The sequence below is a fragment of the Culex pipiens genome, chromosome 2 (assembly GCF_016801865.2).
Source record: "Culex pipiens pallens isolate TS chromosome 2, TS_CPP_V2, whole genome shotgun sequence".
Classification (NCBI taxonomy): domain Eukaryota; kingdom Metazoa; phylum Arthropoda; class Insecta; order Diptera; family Culicidae; genus Culex; species Culex pipiens.
In genome coordinates this window covers 945,615-973,328 of record NC_068938.1, presented here as the reverse complement: position 1 = coordinate 973,328, position 27,714 = coordinate 945,615, and the positions used below count along the sequence as shown (strand labels likewise).

The 27,714-nt window shown below is 36.8% G+C and overlaps 1 protein-coding gene and 1 long non-coding RNA gene across 8 annotated transcripts in view; one reads left to right on the top strand and one right to left on the bottom strand.

Moving 5' to 3' along the window:
• Positions 1-27,714, bottom strand: part of LOC120419034 (apoptosis-resistant E3 ubiquitin protein ligase 1) — an 82,669-nt gene that overhangs the window by 28,243 nt on the left and 26,712 nt on the right. The gene's annotated exons all lie outside the window — the stretch shown is intronic.
• LOC120419036 (uncharacterized) lies at positions 7,067-9,461 on the top strand. 3 transcript variants are annotated; one of them, XR_005605655.2, is made up of 4 exons: positions 7,067-7,837; positions 7,902-8,263; positions 8,315-8,503; positions 8,572-9,461. It is a non-coding gene; the product is annotated as an uncharacterized LOC120419036 (long non-coding RNA). The 3 variants fall into 3 exon arrangements; XR_005605656.2 differs by having other exon boundaries at positions 7,068-7,837; positions 7,902-8,243; positions 8,315-9,461; XR_005605654.2 differs by having other exon boundaries at positions 7,068-7,837; positions 8,315-9,461.

The window sequence follows — 27,714 nt, the reverse complement described above, 5'->3', positions numbered from 1 at the left end:
TTGAAACCCAGTAAACCAAGGCTGATTCCCATTCTCCATGGCCCAGTTGCAAACCATCCACTACCCAGAATGAAAGTTAACAACAACAGTAACAAGTCCAATTAAAAATGCTTTTTCATCGCCCCCACGTGCAGCACACCACGTATTGAGGAAAACAAAGAGAGGGAGTTTTCCAAGCGCTTGATCGATATTCACTTATACGCGAGGACGACCCTCCTCATTGAAGCTAATCCCACAATCACTACTGGCTAAGCTGACTTATCCCAACCCATTGACTGAGTGCTTAGTATAACTCTACCTCGGTGAGTGTGTATCTGTATATTGTGATAGGTCAGTTGCCTTGAAACCTTCAAAGTGGGGTTTAGTTTGTTTTGGCTGAGCCGCGGCAGCACTAAACTGTCGATTTTAGGGATGAGTTGAAATGATTTCTAGAGTGGCATTTCAAGAGGTCGTATTTTGTTGATTTCTGTTCAAAATTATTATTTTTTGGCTCACGACAGAAGTGACTAAGGTATGCACTTAGCAACAACCCTGACCTTTTCGTGAGCGATTGAGAGTATGTTTCTCACGACTATTGGCATGGAGTGTCTGCCGGTTTGGCCAATGTTCGACATTCCACTGCGCGCTGCTGCGCTGAGCTGATGGGTTTTGAGAGATATTGACCGTCGTCGTCAAATTCTTCACTCTAGACATTTTGGCTGCGTCAAAAAAAGTCTGAAAGATTAAAATCAAACACCTGTAAGTGCAATTTTGTCATGCTTCTTAATCGCTATAGAATATAGACCACATTCTCAAATTGAACAAGAAGGTGGAGGAAAAGATGGAGCACCAACAACAGGTGTTTGCTGCAACACTACAAAAACATGGCCAGCTTCGACCATTTGTGCTGGCACTGTTTGGCGCCCGAAAAGGTCGTGTCGTCAACGTGGTGCAAATTACCACCTCGCGCCGGCAACACCGGCTAAAGACGATGCCAAAAAAACGGCGACGACGATTTGTTTCTCCAAAAGTAGTTTGCCTAAAGTGTTTTATTCGCAGGTTGTAAGTTGGCTACCTGGTTTGAGCACGGAACCGCGGTTGATTAAATTAAATACAAAAATAAATACAAAAAATCTTTTTTACTTTTTGTTGTTCGGCTCTGTTAAAGTTAAAAATTTGTACTTTCAGTAACAATAATTTTGTTTTGTCCCTCTGTTTTGTAAAAAATATAACAGAAATTTTCACTGGCCTAATCAGGAAAAAAAAATCAGATTTGAGTCATTAATTGACAATCAGGCTAGAAATAATCTTTTCTTGAATCGCATCACGGATTTCACGAGAGAAAGAGCTTATAAAAGAAAAAACGCCTATATACCAAGAATTTTGAAAATTCGTCACTTTTTGTTCACTAAAATGCAAATATCTCGGCTTTGCAAAATGATCTCCGTAAAATTTCCTATAAGTTGAATGCAATAGTTTTAACTGCAAAACGTTTTGGGGAGTGATTTTTGAAATTTTTTGGCAAAAAAAAAGCATTTTTTTCTCCCCAAAACGTCTTGCCATGTCCAAACACAAGTTTTATGGACTATGTCTGTACAGGAATTTGTTCAGGGGACATTAAACTATAAGCCCAAGGCGACCAAATTTGAATGAATGTAGCAGGGTTGCGAATGAGCGAGCGCTCACGGAAGGCGCGCTCGCTCCAGCTGGAGCGTGAGTTTTTATCAGGTAGCTCGTGCTCGCTCACGCTCACCGGAGCGTTTTGCGCTCACGTGAGCTGGTGAGCCAAAGTAGGTAGTTGTTTTCCCCTGTTGAAGCATCTGCCTGTTTGAAACGAAGTTTCTAGAACTATCTCAGAACAGGCAGCAAAAACAAACAAGAAAGTGGTCTAACGAACAAAAGTAAGCAATGAAATGGTTTTAGTCGGCGAACTGAAATATACGTTCTATTTTAAATTCAGAATTATCCAGGGGGCAGAATGATTCACTTTAGAGTGAGCTAACAAAAAGCAAACTCATTCTTAATGTAAAAATTCATTGACGTGAAGAGATGCATTGATATGTACAAACAATTGAATTAATTGACAAATTATGTTTATTTTAAGTTTCTAGGATCTGGAGTTTTGACTCAAGGCGGTTTTAAAAACACACAAAAAAATTGTTTATAAAAACTCAGCAGTAAGCTTTATAAAAGTTATAATCATCTCTTATATTTGGAACATTTTACAGAATGTCCATATTCAAAAAAATCATTTATTGAATCTATAAATGAACATTTTCAGGAGCTTGGTAGCGGAAGTGTTAAATATAATTGGGGGGAGAGGAGCCACCCTTTATGTGGTAAAACAAAATAATGACAATTTATATTATTTCATTCAAATGGGTTATTTCAAACACTAGCAATTTGGAGGCTTTAATGTAAAAAGACAACTGTTTCAACAATTTTACCTCATTTTCTAAAATGAGAAAGAGAAAGATTAACTTTATAAAAATTATCAGCCGTTTCCAAGCCCTGAACGATTTATTAAACGGAATGACTTTTTTTAATGGCTGCTCATTCTGACCCGCACGCTGGAAAAGAAGTCAACAAACTGTTTAGGTACATAAAACAGTTTAATGTTATATTTTAATCAACCAAGCACATGAAATTGAATCGAGCTTACCACAGCCTAAATCTTCTTGAATTAATTCATTGTTTTGTAAGTTTTTCTAAGGGTTTCAGTCCTTTTTGTTTACGCGCTCATACCCTTGCCCCTGCAATTGTCTCTGCTTACCTTAACTATTTTAAAGGTAAGCCCGATCAATTCGAAAATATTTAAATTTTCAACTCTGACTGTAGGTCTCCAATATGATTTGACCCTTGCGAATCCAATTTATTATTCAAAAACATAGTAAATGAAAATAAGCTATTCCAATAAATATATAAAAAAATGTTCCTAAGTGATATTTCCACTGACATGCTCATGCTGCGCCTTAAGCAAAAAATCTAACTTGGATTGAAAAACAAAAACATTCTCAAAAACGTAAAACGATTCGCGATACTTCCAAAGTGAGCGCTCCGTGAGCGAAAAATGAGCGCGAGCACGAGCGTGGGGCAAACGCGAGCTGAAAAAATCGGAGCAAACGTGAGCGCGGGCAAACGTGAGCTAGCTCGCGCAGCGCTCCTCCTCACGAATGAGCGAAAAATGAGCGCTCACGAGCGCGTGAGCGTGTGAGGATCGCAACACTGGAATGTAGTAAGAATGTTATTCGCATTTCTGAAAAATACTCGAAAAATGCACTTTTTTCATTCAAGCTCAGCGCGCGAGTTGTAAACAACGTTGCCAGATTATTTTGAGGGAGATCTGTATTTTCTCAAAAATAAATCTGTATTTTATCTGTATCTTGTCGAATTCGAAGCCATAGAAGACATTTTAAAATTTTTAACAACAGATTTAAGCTTTTTAATCATATTAAAGCATAAATTAAAAACTAAATTGTTGAAACTTTCAAATATAACCGATTTAAAAAAAATCTGTATATACAGATTTTTGGGATTTTTAGGACCGAAAAATCTGTAAAATACAGATTTTTTGTTGTATGAAAATATTGTTCCTGACATCCTAATCTATCATTCTAGGGGTGAGCACCGAAGATTTGACAACTTTTCATTTTTTGGGACGGCCTACTGGGCAACCAAGAGCACATTTTGGTCGCTGGTATTTTCACAAATAATACTAAAATTTGGTATTTTCATACCATTTTTAGTGCAGCAGTTGCAGTTAGTGAAAAAACGGAAATGAACCATATGCAACAAGCAAATCTATTCACCATATGATTCTATGTTGTTGTTATTCTTCACCACATCGAATGCATTTGTCATTGATGAACGGTCTGTGCTTGAAGTTCTTGAAGCTTCGAAAAAAAAACAAAATTGAAAAATAAGTGTTACTAAAATGAAACTGGATTGAAATTCCCCAAAATTTAATAATATGTCGATTGACTCGTTTTCAAAGTATTTGGTTATCCTGACTTAGAGAAATTTCAACGATTTAAAAAAAGCTTAAAAATAAATTGAAAATCAGCTTTAGCATTGTTGGGTTTCAAGTAATTTTAGCGCAAAATTAATTATCTCGTCAAAATTTATAAAAAAAATCCCATAGTTTCAGAGGAATTTGATGAAACACTTCAATACCAAAATAATACCAAAATGTGGCATCCTGACTTAGAAAATTTTCCACAATTTCAGGTCATTTCTTTAAAGGGTATATCAAAAATGTTTAAAATCAAGTTTGAAAATTCCGGTTTTCAATGAAAGCATTCGCTTTGAGACATCATTTTAGCGCAAAATTAATTATTTTGTCAAAATTGATCAAAATTATCCCATAGTTTCAGAGGAATTTGATAAAACACTGTAATACCAAAAGAATACCAAAATGTGGTTTTTGACCATTGACAAATTCTGCAACTTTGCAATATCAAAACAATACCTTAAATTGGTATGATAGCACATTTTGCTATTGCATAATCCTTAAGACAAATTTTAAAGGGTCCAGGAATACCAAAATTTGGTTTTGATACCAGAGAAAGGTATTATTACGCATTTCCCTTGTTATTTACCCATGCTCGGGATTATCGAACATATATGCAAAAATGTGACTGTTCCATTGGATGTATCAAAATTAGTGGCCAAATCAAATTTCTATCAATGTCACCCCGGGCTATCAAAGTCACCCCAGTTTACGGTATGCAAATTTCAACACCCAAAACTGGCAGCGCTAGTCCGAGATAATGATGGTCTCGAGTCGAGAGAATAGTGGTACCATTCACGGACACAGAGAACACAGCTCGAGATGGGCGATAGAACTATTCTCTCGAGGTTCATTTGCAAAAAAAGTTCATCCGTCAAACAAAAAACTAAAAGTGTTGACTACGGGAATCGAACCAGAGACCTTTGACATACCATTCCAATGACTTAACTGCCTCGGCCACCACAGCTTGGTGACCAAGGAGAGGTCAGAAGTCGATGTATGACACTTGTTGGAAATTTATTGTTATGATGGTGTGAGTTGGTACCATTATTCTATCGATTTTGGCACTGATCCCTCAATAAATTTTGAGAGAACGATTATCTCGACTGTGAATTTTGGGTGAATGCACAAAGTTGATTTTAAATGGTGAAATTTCTTGAAATTTCGATAAGTTATGCATAAAAATGTATTTTCACGTAAATTCGGATGTTAAATGGCCACAAAAAGACTTAAATACCAAGAAAACGCTTTTATCGAGTTGTCAACATAAAAGACACGATGGAATTAGATGCGGTTGTCTATCATTTAGAATTTTCTTATGAGACATTTCACCTGAACGGACATTTTTGTAGGGCTGTTGATACTGTCTCAAACAAGCAATAATGACATTCTTCATCCATTTTTTCGTTTATAACTGAAAAAAAGATTAATTGTTTTTTATATGCTCTGAAAAACATTTTTTTTCTTGAACAAATAATGTTGGTCTTGTTGGTGAAAATTTACAGCAGTTTTCCAATTTCAAAATTCTAGTATTTTGAAAAACGAGTATGCAAATTTCAATGCACGAAGTTGATTATAAATGATGAAATCGAACTGAAAATATTTCGAAGGTCATTTTTTTAACTCTAGAATGTAAAAAAATCAAATGAAAGGTTAATGTTTTAATGTTAAAATAATTTCTATTTCAAAGAACCATATTTTTTTTTCACAATTTGGCTCATTGTGATTCGCAGCCAAATTAAAGTGAAAATAACACATAGTTGGACATTTTTTTAGTCTGGAAGGTATGACTTACACTGCATTATACAACGGTACAAACTTTAACGTGTATTTATTTTGAGAAGCTCTTCTAGAACTCCTTTAACTTTCTGCCACTTGAGCACCCCTTCTTTGATGAAAAAATAAATTTAGCATTATGCATGAATTCTAATCTAATCTAATCTAATCTAATCAGACCCTAGCGCAGCCAATCTTTCGAAGGGATCCTGGAGAGTGCCTTAGGTTAGATGACGCCTAGCACTCTTCTTGTCATTTATTAACATTTGTAGTGCGCCATTGCATCGAAATGCATTGAAACATCACAAGCGTTAAACCGGCCAGGCCTACTGCGTAAAGCCGTATCGCAGAGATGACTCGTAATTGGGTTGAGTTTGAGCACAGAGTGTTCGAACAACAACACAATTCTGAATCGACAGGGGAGGAAGAAGCGTGGGGACACACCACCATACGCTCCGAGATTTTTGGTTGTATTCGTTGGGAGCACCATGCTAAGAAGGTTTGGTACTCCGGGACCCTCTGGGATGGGACATTGTATTTCCACGAATGCCTTGGACACTATTTGCCGTGGTTATAGCGCCACAACTCGCTCTCTGTAACAGTATTCCTAATTCCAGTTCGAGCTCACCAAGTCGTCATGGCCTAGTGGCTAGCATTTTTGCTTACCATTCCAAAGGTTGGGGGATCGAACCCCGCCTCGAGCGACTTTGATTTTTCGTTCATATTCATCATTTCAAATTTATGTGTTCTTAACTTTCTCGTTGGGAGCAGATGGGCATCGAACCCAGGACCATTCGCTTACAAAGCGAACACCGTAACCAGTCAGCCACGGCCGCTCCCTTTAGCATTATGCATGAATTTTCAAAAAACACTTCAGTATAAATATTCATACAATTGAGTTTGGCACCCCTTAATATATTTTAGCTAGCTATTTGTAATTCTATTTTATAATTCAGCGCCCTTTCTGTTTCAAATATGAATATCTATTGAGGATGTTATAGCACACATGAAAATTTTGTACAATCATCGATTTCGGCGCCCCCCAAGGGCTGGCGCCCTTGGCGGTCGCCAATCGCGCCAACCCCTAGGTACGGCGCTGGAAAAAGCTGTTCTTTACCTTTTCCGCGTGTGTAGCTTTGATGTATAGTTTTGAAGTAGTTTCTAAACACGATCACGTTCTTTGCTCATGTATTTGCCAAGCGTTCTTTTCAATTTCAAGTGGGCATGATAAGCTTTCTGCTCGAATTTTGCCAGTCGCGAAAGCCCTCACTCGTAATCAGTTGCTGTTGTGGACTGTTGTGGCTTGTCGTTGCGGATAGAATTCAAACTGCATAACTACCGAGTGAAGTCTGGGAGCATATTTTTTGGCACCTCAGTGCGCAGCAATTGCTATTGATTCGCCTCACTTGCCATCGATTCCGAAACATTGTATCAAGTTGTCCTGTGCTGAGGGATAAATTATGCCTGCGTTTTTCGATAAACGAAAGAGATCAAGAGTTTAATCCACTGCCGGTGCCAGCCGCAACCAATGTAATGTTCAGCAGTTCGAAATTGAGGAATATCAACTCGTGGTGGACGTCGATTGGCGAAATGGTAACGAGTCTCACATTGAACGAGTGTTCTTTCCAGATGGATATGCTAGCTTCCACACCAAATCTCAAAAGGTTAGATATTTCAAAAGGAAGTGTCGATGAACAAACTCTGGATTTTCAGCTGAACGAAATGGAGTATCTTGTATTAGCTGAAGCGAACTCTGCCATCGGTGAAAGCATAGTAAGAATTACTCCTCATTAAATTGGGCTGGATATTTCGAAATGTTTGATCGACCTTGACCACATCGATACTTGGCTGCAGATGATTGAAGTCGTGCAAAGCACGTTGCATGAAATCAAGGTGGACGCAGAGCCAACCTTACTCGAAGGGCTTTCGGAATTGCCACAACTGAAGCTGAAACGTGTTACCATAACGGGGAATTGGAATTGTTGGACAGATGAGTCAGCGCTACTTGAATTTGCACGATCACAGCCAACGATTGAGAAGCTAGATATGAGACATCTTTTTGTGAGAGAAAAAGTACTACAAGACCCATTTGAGTGAAGATGTACCTTTGTAACCAAATTATAATGATCTATTTCAGGCGCTGCAATGTTTGGGCAGATCCTTACCCAAACTGAAACATTTCGCGTTTTTTATGAAATATAGAATGCCCTCATTTTTGGATACCATGCCAAACTTGGAATATTTAGGCACACAAAAAGGTCGACTTGGACCTTGGAAACTTTATTAAATCATGCCGTTAAAGCCAATTATCCAGAGCGTTAGTTAATTGCAATACATTGCACGAATTCGTTAGGCACTCTTAAAATCTTCGTTCTATCCATTTAAATAAAAAAAAAACAAGCTGCAGAAGCTGATTTTGCACCCTAACAATGATGGCCTTGTTATAACACTTCAGTGATTACAAAATGAGATCTAAATTGTCAGCACATAAACGATGAGGTAACAAATGAGTGTTTAATTAAATGTTATAATGAGTACTTTTTCTTTCAGATTTTGTTAAAACTGGAAAAGTTCTGCTCAATCATAAACGTTTAGTGGCGCATTGTGTTTCCAGTAAGAAAATACAAGACCATGCCACCATTACATGCTTCATGGACATGGACTCGTGCCAAAAACACCTCTTTTATTATGCTTCCATTGAGAAAATATCCACCCGTAATTTGTTTGGCCGTTTGAAAGGTGCGTGGCCTCAACTCACCTCCTCTTACCTCCATTTTGAAGATGATGATGAAAGCGATTTGTTCTAGTGTTTGTTTAATTTTCCTGCGTTTCATTCGACACCAGAGAGCAAACGATGAACGACGGCGCTGGGTGGCGCGATTAGTGGATGTGGGCCTTAATTTTTACTACTATTAGTGTACTACAAGTTGTTTTCTTGGATGTAGAGTAGGGGGTGGGGAGAGCTCAAGGTGCCAAAGAAAATTCTCTCAGCTAATAAATCAAGTCACGTTTTCGGGGCAAACAACTGTTTGCGAGCGTGGAGGTGGTGCGAATTGCATGATTAAGACACATTCATTTTTAAACGATAGTCCGTGCTTTTACTGAGCGTGCCTCAATTCGACAATTAATTGGAAAAAGTAGATATTTTAATTAGCGTGCCGTGTTTTGAAAATTGAATTTCGAAACAAGCTCTTCGATTGACTGAGTGCCGACATGACAAATTCACATCACTTTGATGGAGTCGCACGATGCCTCAACTTTTCGCCTCAGCAACAGCAGCAATCGAAGTCGGCGTGGCGCCACGTTGTCTCCTCAATTAACAAGTCCCAGTTGGGCGCCAAGATAAGAAGCGTCACGTGAAAGGTCAAACGGCGATGAGGACGACAACAATAGTGGGGTTGCTATCAAAATTCTACATTTTCAACGACGCTGCTAGTTGAAGGTTAAGGTCGGTAATTTATCCCCTTTGCTAACGATGAAGTGGCACGACTTTACTCACTTAATCGTCACTCTCTTCCACGTTTAATCCAAGCTGAAATGTGGTGCAAAAGTGCAACGATTTCATGACTAGATAAGATCCTTCTGTTATTTATTCGAAGCTGGTTGCAATAGTTGATTTCCCCTTTGACCTTGAAATGTTTCTTCTTCTTTCCCCCTTTTTCTTATCAATTTGTATTTACTGATGAGTTTCGCTTTTCCACCCCTCCCTTCCCCCTCCCAAATCTTGATTACTTTTCCCATTTCCGAGTCCCACCCCCTCTTGTTACCATTTTCTTTTTCTGACGAAAAGTGCCACCCGATAAGCATAATTTCCGCTCTGCTCTCTCTCTCGGCTTGAAATCGAGTCCTTTTTTTTGGCTGTGGAGTGTGGCGAAAGCTCCTCGTGAGAAAGCTCGCGTCACTCCGATGGGATGGTGACACGACATAGTAGGCGGCGCCCGGCGGCGCGCTGCGAAAGGTGATGGCCAAAATATGATATTGCCGGAGGGTTACCAGGGGTAGATTTTTGATTATTTTTTTAAATTTTCAATTTTTTTTGATGATTTTTTTAAAGCATTTTTTCTAAATTTGTGCATCCCTGCTTATTTCAAAATAATAATCTTTCATACATGCATAGAAACCCAATATATGACCAAAAGTAAATGTTTTGATACTTTGGCTCAATTTGTAAGGAAGATTCAGATTCAGCAGGCAAAATTAAATGGAAAAACCTACACTGAAAAAAAATAAAAGTACCAAATTTCTGGGAATTTTGCCTCCTTTTCTTATTAAGTAATCCAAAAATCCCGATTACTAAATAAGGAAAAGTGGCAAAATTCTTAGAATAAAGGAATTTGGTACTATTTTTTTAATTTCAGTGTATAGTTGACAAATTTTCTAATTTCGTTAGGGTGGTTCCATACACTTTTCCCTTGTAAATACGACATTTTCAAATAATGATTTCCCGAGCAACTGACGATATCTCGGAAACTATTTGTCCGATTATCTATACTAAAAATGATACTTTTGTTAAATTTTCTGATCTAACAATAAAAATAATTTAAAAAATTTTAAACCAAGTATTACTTTGGTAAAGGTCAACAAATAAATGATTTTCTTAATTTCATAGCTGAGACCAAATTTTAAAATTTTTGAAATATTTTCAATTTGAAAAGATCAGAAAATATCACAAAAGTTTCAATTTGTTAACATATAAAAATTGATTAGGCTAAATAGGTGACACGTCGAAGAATTTATTTTCATCGATTCGAATTCTTCGTGAGGCTGTTTCTCAGAAACTAATTGCTCGAAGTTGCAGAGATAAAATTGTTAGAAATTTTCTCAGCTTTTCAAAAATATTGCATTTCTTTAAAGAAGCATTTTTAAAATGCAAAAAAAAACGAAAAGAAATTGACAATGTATTACTAATACTAGCCATAACTTAAAAATGGAATATTGTTTTAAAAAAAAATGATTGCAATTGCAATTTTGGTTTTAAAAAAGATTTTTAATATTTTTTCGTCGAAGTTCTCGATATTTTCCAAAATACACGTTTTTTCTAAAATTTATATCTCCTAAACCAGATTTTGTACCATCACGCCAGATATATTTTAGAGGATCGAAGTAGTCTATGATTGAAGAAAGACGTCAAAAATTTTCGCTGCTGCTTTTCTTTGAATTGTTGTTCCAAAAAATAAAAAGTGGTTCCGGAACTAATCAGTGCAGTGGAGAATGGTGTTGTTCGTGATGGAAATGTTAAAGCAGTGCACAGTGGGAAAAAAGGGCCCAAAAAATTACCGCAACATGATTTCACGCAAACCATCGATTGCTATACACCAAAAGCTTCGTTTTTGCACCAGGAACAATAATCCGATGAAAAATCGCACTGCACGGACCGGTGGCCGGAGTACAGGCCACCGGAAGATCCGGATTTTTGAAAAAGTGTCAGATTTATCCAATTGTGAACTGATTAGCTTTCTTTTACCATGAATAGGCATGCAAAACAATCCTAGAATAATATTAAATACCATAGAACCCATCGGAACCGGTTCCACCGATCTCCGGTGGCCACATCCGGAACCGCATTAGGAAACAGCGTAAACCAGTCATGCGACGTATCAAACTTCTTGATTTTGGATGGAGAGTATCCTTAAAATGTATTTTTGCCTCTGGTGACCGGTTCCCAGGTTCTCCGGTGGCCACATCCGAAGATCATATTTGGCAAATTCCTGAAACCACTCTTGCGACATATCAAACTTCATGTTTTTAAGAGAGGAGTGTATAACTCATGTCCCCATCCAAAATCAAGAAGTTTGATTCGTCGCATGACTAGTTTACGCTGTTTCCTAATGCGGTTCCGGATGTGGCCACCGGAGATCGGTGGAACCGGTTCCGATGGGTCCTATGGTATTTAATATTATTCTAGGATTGTTTTGCATGACTATTCATGGTAGAAGAAAGCTTATCAGTTCACAATTGGATAAATCTGACACTTTTTCCAAAAATCCGGATCTTCCCTTGGCCTGTACTCCGGCCACCGGTCCGTGCAGTGCGATTTTTCATCGGATTATTGTTCCTGGTGCAAAAACCAAGCTTTTGGTGTATAGCAATCGATGGTTTGCGCGAAATCATGTTGCGGTAATTTTTTGGGCCCTTTTTTCCCACTGTGCAGTGGTTCCAGCGGAGGATTTTGAGCAGGACGGTTCAAACAAGGACGTGGCTCGTTCTGGGTCGGTCGCAGAACTGGTATGGAACGCGGAGGCCTTCGAAACTTTCCTGATGACCAGGGTGGATGTGTGTTCGACCTGGAAATGGACAACTTCCGGAAGTCTTTGAGAACTGACCCAAATTGGAAAGTTGGCGAGTGCAGAGAGCGAAGCGGTCGTCGGTCTCCTCGTAGATGGACTCATCGAGGTCAAAACCCTGCGAACGAAACGGAAACCGGAGCCGTGGCGCACGGTTTAGTTCGTCAGAACCGGTTAAGGTGGAACGCAGTTGCAGCGGGGAGGTTCCGTTGCCGCAGTTTCCACGAAAGGAGGGAAAGGAAGACGACGGAGCAGGTTACTAGTGGGGCGTCGGCAAGCTGAAGCAGCCCAAGCGGGAACAGGCCTTTTTCGATGTATTGCGGTCATGCGAGACCTTTGAAGAGAAGCTGATTTTGAAAATGTTATCAACTGGTGAGCTCGTTCTTTTTATAAGACAACCATACTTTCATGTATTCTGACATACACACACATCAATGAAGACCAACCACGCCAATCTTACTATATACGCGGTAGGGTGTTCCCTCGGTCGTTCGCTGTGAGTTGTGGATTGCCTGCTTCTCTAATGAAGGTTCGACTGGGGGGGCATGCTTATTAATTTCTCGTCGCTCCATACCCTCAGTGACGTGATGGGAGCAAGGGCGTCTATGCGAAGTGTCCCTACACCCGCTACAAATTTCCGGCGCTTGGGGAGGGAAGCGGGAAACCATTTTGATATATGCGCCGGTATTTGTAGCATTAAAATTCGTGCAAAAAAACTTATGCACGTAGGTGTACAGATTATGGAGTAAAAGATGATCGAATTGTTCACCTAGCGCTCACATGTGTTCCAGGACCAAGTTGCCTGCGGGTATGGGGATCATACATACATACAGCAATTCCCCACGAAAACAGCATGGAAAAAAACAAAAGTCCTCGGATCGGGCTCAAAATTTTTCTGGGGGTTCCCTGGCCGAAATAATTAGACCCGTATTTTTTTGTTTGGCCATTAGGGTGACCTACGCCGTGTTAGGGTGGTCTGAAAAATGGCCATTTTCGTCGATTTTCGCAAAAACCACTTTTTTCGAAAAATCATAACTCCTCGCCATTTTAACCGATTTCAATTGTCTTATACGCAAATGAAAGGTGATAAGTTGGCCTTTCAAAGAAAAATAGTAAGAAGTTTCAAAAATCTAGCCTAACATATGAAAAGGGCGTATGAAACTTTAAAATGCCGTTTTGACGGTGTCTGGACCAAAGAGCCTATGTCTGGAAATATTTTTATCAGATTCCCCGGACATTTTTACATAACATACTAAAAAATGGGAGGAGTTCATTAACAGGATTCTGAGATATGATTTTTTGAAAATAAAATCCGTGTTTTTTGACGCGCCGCGCGCAAAAACCGGAGAATGACGAAATTGGCAAAAAATCAACTTTTTTCACTAAAACTGCGATAACTTTAAAATTTCAGCGATGACCTATACATGTCTGGGTACCAAAAGTTGCGTCTTTTAATTACGAAAATTTTGGTACCCAAACATCTATAGGTCATCGCTGAAATTTTAAAGTTATCGCAGTTTTAGTGAAAAAAGTTGTTTTTTTGCCAATTTTGTCTTTCTCCGGTTTTTGCGCGCGGCGCGTCAAAAAACACGGATTTTATTTTCAAAAAATCATATCTCATGGATTATTTGCGTATAAGACAATTGAAATCGGTTAAAATGGCGAGGAGTTATGATTTTTCGAAAAAAGTGGTTTTTGCGAAAATCGACGAAAATGGCCATTTTTCAGACCACCCTAACACGGCGTAGGTCACCCTAATGGCCAAACAAAAAAATACGGGTCTAATTATTTCGGCCAGGGAACCCCCAGAAAAATTTTGAGCCCGATCCGAGGACTTTTGTTTTTTTCCATGCTGTTTTCGTGGGGAATTGCTGCATACATACATACATCACGCCAGATATATTTTAGAGTCCTCTAAACATAAAAAATTCTTATAGTAAAAAAAACATATTTTCGAAAATTTTACATTTAGTGATAAAAAGTTAAATAAAAAAATCGGATCTTTTTCCGTGTGCTTTTTCAGAAATGTCCTAATCATAACCTACAACTTTGCTGAAGACACCAAATCGATCAGAGAATCCCTTCTCAAGAAACAGAATTTCATACATTTACATACCCATTTCGTATGGCCAGCCCCCAAAATTGTATAGAGACATGTTTGAAAAAACTGATGAAGCAAAATGACATGGACAAAGTTTCATCCAAATCAAAAAATGAAAATTCAAAAATCGCGAAAAAAATTTGAAGTTGATAAGAAATACTATCGACAAATTCGTCGTAGAAGGCGTAGATTGCGAGATACAACATTGGTGTCTTGGACAAAGTTGCTAGGATTGGCACACCCAACAACTTTTAGAAGAGATCGTGAACCACCCTAATTTTCAACCAAGCCAAAAGTTGTCCCTTCCCATTTTTTTCTGCTCCAATACTTTACAACTTTTCGGAAAATCCATTTTCCACTTAATTGTACGCTCTGGACCACTGTGCAATGTCCAAATCAGATAATTGTAGAGAATTATCTCAGCTTTTCAAATATTTTGTTAAAGTAATAGACGAGAATGTACACTATTTAAAAAAAAACATTAGCCTGAAAACTAGCTAAAACTACAAAACAATTAATTTTATCAAAACTTTACAAAAAAATCTTTTTGATCCCAAATTTATATTGCATCCAAAAATGTAAATTTTTATATTTTTTCCTTGCGATTTTGCGATTACCATCCTTACATTAAAACATAAATAAAATGTTACAAAAATTGAATACAAGTCATTTTTAAAGATCTTTCTGCTAAATGACTTGAAATGAATATTAGAGCTTACGATGGCTTAAAATATTAAAATCATAAAATCTTTATTCTTGGTCAATTGATAAACTTCATCCTAGTAACCCTAACCGTTCCGCTCACTTTTACATTGCTTTCGCGGTGTCGCTCGCGGTATTATTAGTTTGTTGGCCTGCTTTGTTATGCTCTCACCCACCGCGACCGCTCTCTCGCGGTCATGGCCTCCCAAGGATGGAGAGAACTTTTTTTTCGGGGTGCTAGTGCCATCCATTAAATATGTTTGACAGTTTGTGTGTGTGTGTTTGTGTTTGGTTCGTGCATCAATGTTGTTTACCACGTCCTTCGGCCCTCACTTATCGGTAACCATTATACCTCCTTTGCTCCCTGCTCGTAATGGCACTTTATGTTGGCTTTTGTCGTTCGTGTTTCTTGTTTTTTTTGTTCTCGCTCTTCTTGCTTGCCACATTTCCCTAAACGGCCATAAACAATTTTCCGCGTGCTCCACGCTCCCTTTGGCGGTGGGCCGACCATTTCGATATGGTGTAACCGTTTAATGATGCAAAACACGTCCGAAAGGGGGCCTTTTCTAGCTGAGTGATGAATAAACGTGACGGGATTCTCGTCATCATCAATTTTAAAGTTTGAAACAAAAAAAGCTTGATCTAGTAGCCTAGCCAACGTCAAAGTCAGGCTACTTGGATGCGCTCGAGAGTATCCTAATGGTTGTCAAGTGCCAATTCAGTCTGTTGACGCCAAGTGGTGCTCTCGAGATTCTTGAGTAGATTCACTTCTCAACTGAAGCAGGAAAAACAATGAGGCATGTTTTTGATCAGATTATTTCTTGTAACATTTCCGTGAAGCCAACGTGAAACGGTTGATCCCGCGCAAAGATGAGTGAAGAGTCGGCTCGGAAAATCTGACAGCCATTTGCGCCGAGAGCGTTTATTATTGCAAATAAGTTTCATCATGTATACAAAGTGGAAATTATCTTTTTATTAGTCCGTTTCGATGGTCGGGTCTTAGACCTGTGAAGTAGCGCAAAATGCTCCGAACGATCCGAGAACGGATTAAATTGTTTATTCATACTGGCACGACTTTTATTCACGGCCGATGCCGGCTTTTCATCCCGCAACGGCGATGGTTGATTTTGGTTAGAGCTTAATAAAGATGCTAGTTTCGCGCTGTAAACAAAGCTGGCTTTGGAAACTGTAACCTTGACAGCAGCGACTCCCGCAAGACTCAATCGAGGCAGGCCACGTGCACTTGCTGCGAGAAATCAATAAATGCACGTTGCCAAATGCATCCAAACTCATACACAAGAATGTTGTCTGGTCATGGAGTCACGATAAAACACGCGGCTCGGGCGATAAATATTTGTCCAATAATACGGCTGCAAGAGAGAGAGGCGTGTGCATGTTTGCCGCACAAAACACCAAAACAAACACGCTGGCAGTTGAGCTCGCGACAAAAGTTGTAAACATTGCGCAGCCAAGTAGGCGACGATCAGAAATCGATTGCCTCTGCTTTGATTTTGAACTTGGGAAATTTTCACGAAAAATTCCTCCGCTGGAAAGCTAAACAAGATTTTTCTTGGCCACATCCGGAAAGGTCGTGAGATGTAGCAATCGCGCGGCCGCCACTAGCCGCCACCGGGTAGCATCCGGGCAAAACCGAAATCTCATCGAACATTAACAGTCAGTGTGTGGTGTAAACAAGTTGTTAAAATAATCGATTTTATTGGTTCTCAATCGGGCGGGCTGTGGTTTCCATTTTCATGGTTGGATTTGGTTGCGAAATTCAGCTGTGAAGATTGTGATTTCGAGGCATTTTTTTTATTGGCGTGTAGCTACTGTTTGAATTTTTAAATGGTTGGTTGATAAAAAAAATGAATATCAAAAAATCTATTGATTGTTTCCATTTATTAAAATAAAAAAAAAACATTATAAAAAAAATCATCACTTGTGTGGTATGTTGTGACACGTCCTTTTTTACAGCAGACATGTCACAAGATAGCACACAAGCGACGAATTGTTTAGATATTTGCAGTGAAAATTCTACGTTGCGCTTGAAATCTTCTATTGTTCTTGTTGTTTTTCTTTAATTTGCAGCATGCCAAATAATAAAGTTTTTTTTTCTGATGTGATTAAAATCATTATTTCAAAGTTGTAAGAGAGCAACAACCAAAAATTGTTTTTTTTTTATGTTTTTGAAACAGTTTTCCAAAAGTAACTAAAACTTGCAAACAGTTTTCTTAAGTAAAGTGTCTGTAGAGATTTTTTCATTAGCCAGATATTTTCAATAATAAAGCCATATTTTCTCCAATTTCGATATTTTTCAACAAAAAATATTTATTCGATCATATTTTTAGCATTTAAAATGATCTACATCACAGCAAAAAAAATGTAATATTACATCTGGGGAGGGGTACATCTTTTATGTAAAAAAATGTGTAATTTTATCACTTTTCTGGTGTAATGTTACTTTTTGGTCTGAATTAAGGTAAAATGACATCATAAAAGACGTAAAATTCAACCTTCCAAAATTACGCATTCCAAATTTACATTTTTTTACTGTGATGATGTACATTTACTGCAAAATGATTGTGAGTATTAAAAAATTTAAAATTAACCAACGTTATCTTAAATATTCTTGGAGTATCTCCAAGAACAATTAAGATAACGTTTAAGAAACCAAGTGGACACTTAAAGGTGGATCAGAAAAATAATTTCAATATATTTTTCTAGAATAATTTTAAAACAATTTTGTATGACAATTTCTCTTATAATATAGAGATTTGTATGTACAAATAGATGATGATAACAGCCTACTTTAATCTTATCAAATATGTAGGTAAACTATTATTAAAAAAAATCATCACTTGCCGAAGCTTCGTAAGGCGGTAGCAATGAGATTCTCGTTATTAACACACTTATTATTTTATCGGCTTTTTATCGGCACTATTTTTTTATACACAGAAAAAAAATGACGGTAATATTCATCAGGAAATAGTGACAGATTGTGTGGCAAAAAAAAGTGTAATGAGCAGTTCTCTACGGAATCGGTCTTTTTTCTTTAATTTTAATTTTTGTATTTTTTAATCCTTTCTGAAACTTTTTTGATGCCTTCGGTATGCCCAAAGAAGCCATTTTGCATAATTAGTTTGTCCATATAATTTTCTATACAAATTCGGCAGCTGTCCATACAAAAATGATGCATGAAAATTCAAAAATCTGTATCTTTTGAAGGAATTTTTTGATCGATTTGGTGTCTTCGGCAAAGTTGTAGGTATGGATTTGGACTACACTGAAAAAAAATGATACACGGTAAAAAAATTGGTGATTTTTTATTTAACTTTTTGTCACTAAAACTTGATTTACAAAAAAACACTATTTTTATTTTTTTTTATTTTGATGTTTTTGTCCTCTAAAACATCAAAATAAAAAAAATGCCAACTTTTCAAAAAATTCTAAAATGGGCAAAAAATCTTTGACCGAGTTATGATTTTTTGAATCAATACAATTTTTATTTCAAAAATTCGAAATATTGGTCGCAAATATTTTTCAATGTAAAATTGAATTTGCAATCAAAAAGTACTTTAGTGAAATTTTGATAAAGTGCACCGTGCAGCCATGCCAGATATACAGATAAATCTGTATGATACAGATTTTTTTCTCCCAAAAATCACAAAAATCTGTATTTACAGATTTTTTAAAAATGATTTAATTTGAAAATTTCAATAATTTAGTAATTGAATTATGCTTTAATATGATTAAAAAGCTTAAATCTGTTGTGAAAAGTATAAAAAAAATCTTCCATGGCTTTGAATTTGACATGATACAGATAAAGTACAGATTTATTTTTAAGAAAATACAGATTTCCCATAAAATAATCTGGCAACGTTGGCACCGTGCCATTTTTATGAAACTGTAAGTTACTGATGTTATTAAAATAATGCCCATGTTTGCCCACCTATGAATTATTTTTTTTGAAAAGCTGAGAAAATTCTCTATATTTTGCTTTTCAGACCTGCAAGTGTTTAAAAACAGGAAAATTGATGTTTTCTAAGTGTCATCCAAACAACCTATCAGTTTCTAATGTCGATATCTCAGCAACTAATGGTCCGATTTACAATGTTAAAATATGAAACATTCGTGAAATTTTCCGATCTTTTAAAAAAAAAAATATTTTCAGGAATTTCAAATCAAGACTAACATATCAAAAGGGCGTAATATTAAATGTTTGGTCCTTTTGAAAAACTTTTCTCGGACTTCTTAAATATCGTATATTTTTACAGCAATTTCTGGTTTAATGTTGAACATAACATTTAGTGTTGCATAATTTTAATTTTTTCTCCATTTAAATTATTTTTAACATTTTCAAATCAGGTCTGACATTTACCAAAAGGTTGAACACACTTATTTTTGCACCTCTAGATGCCGTACCAATTGAAAAGTCAAGGCTGATTAGATGACTCTGAGATGCCCCCACTTTTTAAATATTAAAACATAAAGAATCTGTATCTCAGCCCCCAGCAGTCCGATAAATGAAGTCTAAAAGAAAAATTGTATAATTTTTAATGTGAATGTTTCTTAGTTGAAATGTTTTTTTAAAGAAATTTCAAGAAAAAAAAGAGCTTTGAACTTTATGAAAAAAGTAAGTCAATTAATTTTCGATTGCTAATTTCATCTTGCGTTAAATAAAAATACCAGAAAATTTCGCAAAGGTTTCTTTTTATTTTAACATTGAAAATCGGAACAATAGTTTCCGAGATATCGTCGGTTGCAAATTATGAGTTTATTACGTAACTTAAAAAAAAAAACATTTTCAACGATTCGAATTCTTTGTAAAGCTGTACCTCAGAAATTTATTGCTAGATTTTAAAAATTCTAAAGATTGTTTTTTTTTATGAAAATTTCTCAGCTTCAAAAAGCTTTTTATATTGACGTTGATATTTTCTTTAAAAAAATGGTTATGCATTGTTTTCAAAAAATCGAAAAAAGTTCTCTGATGAGAAATTATTGGTTAATGGTTGAGAAATCTAGCCTAACATTTAAAAAAATCGTGTAAAATCTAATTGGTCAAACAGTTCATTTCTGAAAAGTAATTAAAAAAACTTTAAATTTGTTTTTTCTTTAATTTTTACAGAGAATTGCTCATTGACAAATTTTATTGGAAAATGATAAACTTGTGAGCCGAAAGTTTATATTTTTGCGCTATTATTGATATCGCTCACTCACGGAGGTCCTAGTGGGCTTGGTTATCTGTTCAACATGCTCACAAATTATGGCCCCAGCCAAAATGGCGCCTTGGGGTCGCGCTCGTGACAGTGAAATTATCATGCTGTTTTTTCTCTTCAAGCTGGCTTCCACACTTTTTGTCAATCAGTCGCAAAAACTTTATCCCCCCCACAAACCTACCAATTAGCCGCAAGTGCAGAAAAGCTCGTTCCGGCAAATACCCTTCCAGACAATATGCACTCAATTTGTCATAATACTTTAGCACTTTAAGCAACAAGACGCAAAGAAAAGTAAAATTGGCAAAGAACCGTAAAATGCAGCAAAGCAAACTTGGGGCCCGGTCTTATTTTGGCAGGCAGAGCCCTTTTTTGGCAGGGGAGGGAGAAAATAAATACTTTTGTGTGTGGAATGATTTATTGGCAAACAAGGAATGGCTTTTTGCAGCAGGCTGTGAGCGCTGTCGTAGCTGGTGGCGCCGCCACCCGGGCCAAAGGCGAAACTTCTTTCTGTCACTGAACTTGAACACGAACAAGTGCTGCGGTGTTGCCAGCTGGGAAGCGGAACAAAAAAAAAAAAAAAAGAACTCGTGACACGCGAAAAAGAAAACTTTTTCAAGTTCAAAAACATTTCCTAGTTTTGCGTTGAAGTCTTTGGGAGCGACGAAAAAAAAAAAGGTTGGCACAAGTGTGGCAAGTTGACCCAATTTTGGCCAGTGGCGTCGCGGCGTCGGTGAGGGTGACGCCTTAAGAGAGTGAACCTTTGACCTTAAGCGATGTTGACGTCGTCGTCGCACGTGGGCAGAATCGAAGCCGGACACGTGTTGGAAATATTTTGCGCTTTTCTTTTTGCGCGGGTCGATTACGATTTATGATCCTGTGCCAATGTCAATGAAGCGATTGAGGGGGTGTAGTGGGGGGAGTTTACGACCTTTTTTGTCCCGGCTCAGTTTCATCTACGTCGTGGCTGCTTTATCTGCGATATCCGGACGAAAGCACTGAATTAGGCGCCACCAGCAGCCTGGCAGATGACAATATTTTTCATGCATACATAATTTTGTTATTTTTTTCGCTCAACTCGCATAAAATGTGTGCGATTTTATGTGGCAGATAGTGTCACCATGCCGAAAATTTAATCTAGTAGTGTGCGATAATCTGCCGAAAAGCTTTGGACATCGTAGCAGGCACTGACAGTCGGACTGTCTTTGGGGGAAAACGTTTTATGATTGGTCACTTGGGGAAGGCTAGCAAGATGGCATTTCATTTTGAGGAAAACACTTTTTATGATGCTGTCAGCATTGGCTTCTTGTTGGACTATTTGAAGCGTGATCGTAGCAGGGAGACCCATTTCGATGATGAAATTTATTTTGAACAGTCGAAAAATAAATTTAGTGGAAGAAAATTGTAAAAAAATAATTCTGCCTTTTGAAATATTTGTGGCCGCAAAAAAAAATGAAAGTAAAACGCAAACTTTGTGTACTCTGAATAATTCAAAAAATAATTTAGCAATAAATATTCATTCATACATGTTTTTCGTTTGCAATTTTGATGCGGCATATTTTTCTTCCCCAGCAAAAATACTCATTTGCATTCAAATTCCAACCAACTCGGTTCCATTTCAGCTCAACTACTTCCTGTTTCTGCCCGCAAGATGGCAGCCCAGTTTCGGATGTTTTCCTGCACGCCACTATTTACTGTCCGCAAACACACACACAATTGCGGGGTGAAAATTTCCACCACGAAAGAAAAATAACCTCGCCGTTGCGCTTATCTATGCCGGGCAAATCTTGCTTTCCACAGTAGCACACCTAGTAGGCCATGTGCTAGTACAGTCATCCCACATATTCGGAACACCCACAAATTCGGAACACTTTTGTGGTAATTTGTCAATAACATGCCAAATGCAGCTTTTCTGTCGACCCTACTATTTTTAGGACCTTCATTTGGACATTCTCTTGCTATTTCACGGGTAAAAGTAGTACTTTTTGAATAAAAAACCTCTTTTCAAGACTATTTTATCCAGAGCAGCAAAACACTGCCTCCAAATTGCCTGTTTCATAATTGTGGAATGTTATTGTGCCTCCCACAATTGTGGAACACCTGATTTTCACTGATATTTTTACAAAAAAAGTTATCAGACCATTCATAAAACATAACTAAGCATGAGTTTCGTTGGTGTTAGTGCCTGAAGTCATTATTTTGTAAAAATTATGTACTCATGGAGAGAACCAAAGTTTGTTTACATCCGTAAGAAAAAAGTGTTCCGAATTTGTGGATTTCAAGGGTCAAAGTTTTTCTTCAAAAACTTGATATAAAAGTTAAAATTTGCAGTTGTTCGATACAACATTCGAAAGATCGCAAGAAAAGCTTTCAAATGAAGGTAAAAGCGAGATATTAAGTTCAAACTGTTCAAACTGTAAACTGTTCCGAATGTGAGGGATGGCTGTAATGCAACTTTTCATGCAACGCCGCCGCCGCATCGCAGAGAAAAATAAAAAAAACGAACTGACCTACTATGATGGCACGCCGGTAAAAAAGATAAAACTGTCAAACAATTAGTCAAAAAAAGTAAAAATGGACTCGCTCCTGCACGAAAAACTGTCAAGGAAAAAGACATAAAAATGTCAGTAAATAAAATTCGTCCTGTTTTTGTGACGGCTGTAATGTCCGTTTTGTCCTTTGCTTCACGCTATCTTTGTCCTTTCGGGGTTTTTATTTTTACTTTTTTATTGTTATTGATTCGAAGAATCATTCCGGTCGCGCAAGCGACCAGTTCGCCTGCCAACCGCTGATTAAAAGTTGACGTTTTCTTCATTTTACGACACACACAAATTCACAAAAAAAGATAAAACTTTTTCCTTCCGTTTCACCGCCGCCATCTACGATCGTGATAAATATTTTAGTTTTGACATTTACTAAAAGAAAAAAATCGGACTCTTGGATGTCACTCGAAAGAAAAAAGAACGCCTCGCTATTGATAGGTTCGAATCAATAATCCACTAAATTGGGTGGCACGTTACGTGACTTGGTTGTTCGAGGGGCGCCCTCTGGATTTTTCCATCTCTAAACGGCACTCGGAGATTACTGCCCCGAAATTCCCACCAGAAATAGTCCATAAGTTTGGCAGGGTTATGGGTTCGGTGCACAGTTAAAAAAAGTGTAGGAAAGGGATGTTGAAAATTGAAGGTTGTAACTCAAGTTTTATTTTTGTGTATATCAAAACGTGGTGTAATTTTACCTCAAATCTAGAACAAGCGCTGAAATTTACATAACTCTCTGTGTTATTCTACATTATACACATATTTTTTTAGTACGTGATATTAAATATGAAAAATCAAACTTTTTCATTAATAAAAAATATAAATATTGAAATAACAAGCCAAAGTTTAAACATTTGCATGAAAAAAGTGTTTTAAAATGCATTTTACACTAGTTTAGTTGTTTTGCAATCATTAGTTTCCAGAAAATGTAAAATTTGACGAAAACAAAAATTTTAGCGAAAAAAAACTTTTTGCGATAGTAAACATCGAAAAATTTCAAAAAGATCTTAATTCATCCCAAACATGCTAAAAATGATTCTCAACGCAGGGGAATGCATTTTAAATTGATTTCAACTGATTGCACTTAAATTTTTATTGAAATATTGAAGTTTTTTGAAATATTTTTTTTGTCCCCTGATTTTTCGGGCGAACTTTGAAGAAGGGGGAGACAAAAATTTTCAATAAAATGTGTACCAGCCTAGACTATGATTTCTTGAAAAACTGATTTTTTACAAAATGTTGCGTTTTTAATTACTTCAATGTTTATGATTTGCTTAAAAATTAATATGGCATATCACGACATATTTTTTCTTGCACAGTTTTTGTATCCAAAAATGAAACTTTTGTGCAATTTTGAAATCAAGATTTACATTTTAAAATTTTGAAAAGTGTTATACCATCTTAAAAGTTTAAACTTGATTCTAAAATATCTAAATATTTTTTATTGGAAATGTCAGTAAATTTTAATAAAATAAACTTTACTAACAAAATTTTAACTTTAAAGAGCCTGTATCGTAGTAGCCCGCAGCAGTCCGATGATCAAAGTTAAAAAAAATGTGGGAAATTTTCTCAACATTATATTTTTTTTGCAGGTCTGCTTAACCTTCTTAAAATATCTTTAAATTACAAAAATACACAAACGAGTTATTCTACAGTTTTGGTTTGATTTTCAATGCCAAAAAATATTACTTCTATGAAATTTTTGTTCTTTTCATTTATAAAATAAAAATTTTACTCTTGATTTTATAATTTTGAAATATGATTAGTCAATTTGACAAAAGTTTCATTTTATTTAATTTAAAAACAAGCAAATATTTTCCGAAATATCGCGAGTTGAAAATGAAAACTGATTAGAAAACACAGAAAAAAACTTTTTTTTTTCATAACTTAATACTTAGAGAAGCTGTATCTCAGCAACCAGCAGAATTCTGATTAACAAAATAAAAAAATATTTTTGAAGATTTTTTCAGCCATTTAAAAATATTTTTTCAGGATTGCCTTCCTTCATAAAGTATTTGTAAATTGCCAAAAGATGAATATTTAAAACTTGAAAATGGTTACTATATCAAAAAACACAAAACACAAAAAAACAGTAATACATTTTCCCAACATTTCGAAAATATTTTTTGCGGTGTGCCTTTCCTTCATGAAACATTACTTTATTGCAATATTACAATACATTAAAATGTCTTGTATTTGGAAATGGTTAAATTAAAAAATATTTTTGTAGAAAAATATAAAGCCTTTCAAAAAATTGCCGGTGCGCTTTTCGATCATAGAGTTTAATTCGTAAAAAAAACCTATAGATTCATTTTAAATTGCAAATTTGATCTTTATTTTTTTTTGTTTTTTTACAGTTATTTTTAACTTTTTCCAAATAAATCAAAAAATCAAAATAGCCGGGACCGTGGGGTAGGGGTAAACGTGATTGCCTCTCACCCAGTCGGCCTGGGTTCGATCCCAGACGGTCCCGGTGGCATTTTTCGAGACGAGATTTGTCTGATCACGCCTTCCGTCGGACGGAAAGTAAATGTTGGCCCCGGACTAACCTAAAAAAAAAAAAAAAGGTTAGGTCGTTAGCTCAGTCCAGGTGTAGGAGTCGTCTCCCTGGGTCCTGCCTCGGTGGAGTCGCTGGTAGGCAGTTGGACTAACAATCCAAAGGTCGGCAGTTCGAATCCCGGGGTGGATGGAAGCTAAGGTGTAAAAAGAGGTTTGCAATTGCCTCAACAATCAAGCCTGACACCTAGTTTCGAGTAGGAATCTCGCAATTTTCCAAATACCACTTTTTTAAATTATATCTCCGATACCAATTTTTGCACCGATCTATATGTATTTACAGTCACCTAAAATACATAAAAAAATTGAAACTTAAAAAATACGTTATTCAGGAATTCAAAATAAAAACCATAGTTTTCAAAAATGGAAAACGAATAACTCTATTTTGGTATTATTATTGAAAGACTATTCTTAAGAATTTCATCTGCGGAAAATGTTTTTTTAAAGACTCAAATGGTCAATATTTGCATTTTAGGCCGATTTTAAACATACTGGATGGTGACGCCTATCGATATCTACAAAATAAGTTATTTTAAGGAAAAGTACTTTAAAAAATACATTTCTAAAATAGTTGAGCGATTTTGGTTTGCAATTTTGGTCAACAAAACGTTTCTTGTTGCGTGATACCTATATAAAAAATAACAAATATTGGAGTGTTGAAAAATATTTTACGGTTCATATTGGGGCATTAATTATTAAAGTTTTAATGTTACATTTCGCGATTTAAGTTAAAATGAGTATCTTGAGTAACTTTTTATCGATAAGTAGCACGCAAAGTTTTTGATGAAGTATATCTTTTTTCAACTGATGTTTCTTGGCAACATGTTGTTTACATTGGTATACCAAATGATGTGATTTTCAGTGTTAAAAAATGTGAACATTTTGTAATTTTCTCATTTTTTTTTTCAAATTAAATAAATCCATTTGCAACAGGATATAAAATTAGCAATTCGTAGATTTGGGGAACTTTACAACTGAAATCAATTCATAAGCCTTTGCTGGGAGCGTACTTATATCTAAATTTAAATTTTACTAGCTTAGCGCTATTTGAGGGAAAACGAATTTTTAGAATAAACCCATCCTAAAAATTTAAAAAGTCTTTCAACATTTCAGTGTTGAACATAACAAAATGTTAGTCTCAATCTCACTTTTTTTTTAAATTTACTGTGTGTTTGACTTCTGCCATTGGTTGCCATGGTGAGAGCTGATATGCCGATATAGAGCCATCCAAGCAGCCCGGTTCCCATAACCTAACATATTTATGAGCTTTCCGGTGCCACTCATATAAGTAAAAGCCATATGTGCGATGTTCAGCCCGATTTCATCACGTTTCTTCTGGTTTTTATGCATGCTTTCTACAGGAGCTTCCGGCTCTCCCTCCTGGATTGTAATCGATCCAAATTGCTGGCCCTTTGCAGGTGTTAGAGCAAACCCCGTTTAAAATTCAAATTGCATTACGTCATGTTAATAAAAAAAAGTTGTACTTTTCTTTCTACATGGTGGAAATTGCCGGAAAATTAAATTAACTTTTACACATTGTTACACTGCTGGGAGCAGCAAAACGAGAAAAATCAAAAAAACGACGTGACACAGAGCTTCTCTGAACAAACTAATTTAAATTTTCAGTAGGGCTCCGGAAAAAAGGTGCGCTCCGTCACGTCAGAGTTTTTCATCAACGCGAAACAGTCGAAAAATGGCAATCAATTACAGTTGGACAAGTTCAATTTCCCAACCTTCAACTTTGTTATCTGAGTCCAACCCTGCCGCACAGCACAACATCAGGTGCGCCCTGCATCTGTCCTGTTGTGTCAGCTGGGCCTGGGTGGGCGTTGAGCCGTCGCCTCCTGCGATGTCCATAATAATAAAATGTCCGCACGTTCTAATTTATGTGCGGCTTGTAGTTGGGTATAATTTAGTTGACCACCCGTACACCACCCAACCTCTCTACATTTTCCGTTATTATTTAGCGAACAAACGCTTCCAACGAGTTAATTAATTATATGAGGTTGGTCGGCGGCACCTCCCCCTAGGTATAGATTGTGCCTTTAACGATGGCTGCTTGACATGCAGGCCGTGTCCCGCGTGGTGCCCTCCGGAAGGAATCGAGTTTAGTGTTATGGTCACTTCCTCCCGCCTGAAGAGTGTCCTTTTTATCCACTTTTGTTGGTGTGGTGTTGTTTGATGAATTTACTCTCTCTTTGTGTGTTGTCACCACCTCACCTCTTGAAATAAGTGGTTTGTTGGCTCTTCGTTGTTCGGTCGCTGGACACCCAGCCCAGGTTCAAGGACGTAGTAGGCTAATGCATAATTGAGTGATTTCCCCACGGTCACTTTGATGAGAAAAATGACAGCGCGCGCGATGGGTGTTGCATGGTAGGGTTTCTCCACTACTTTATGTTGATTATTTTTCATGATTAAAATTATTGATTTGAAAAAAAGTAGAACTTGCTTCAGAAACTTGGAAAAAAAACTCTTTCTCATCAAAAAACAACATTGCAATTTGTTACGAAATCCTTGCAATCCAAACTGATAGCCCTACCCTTCAGCTCTAATG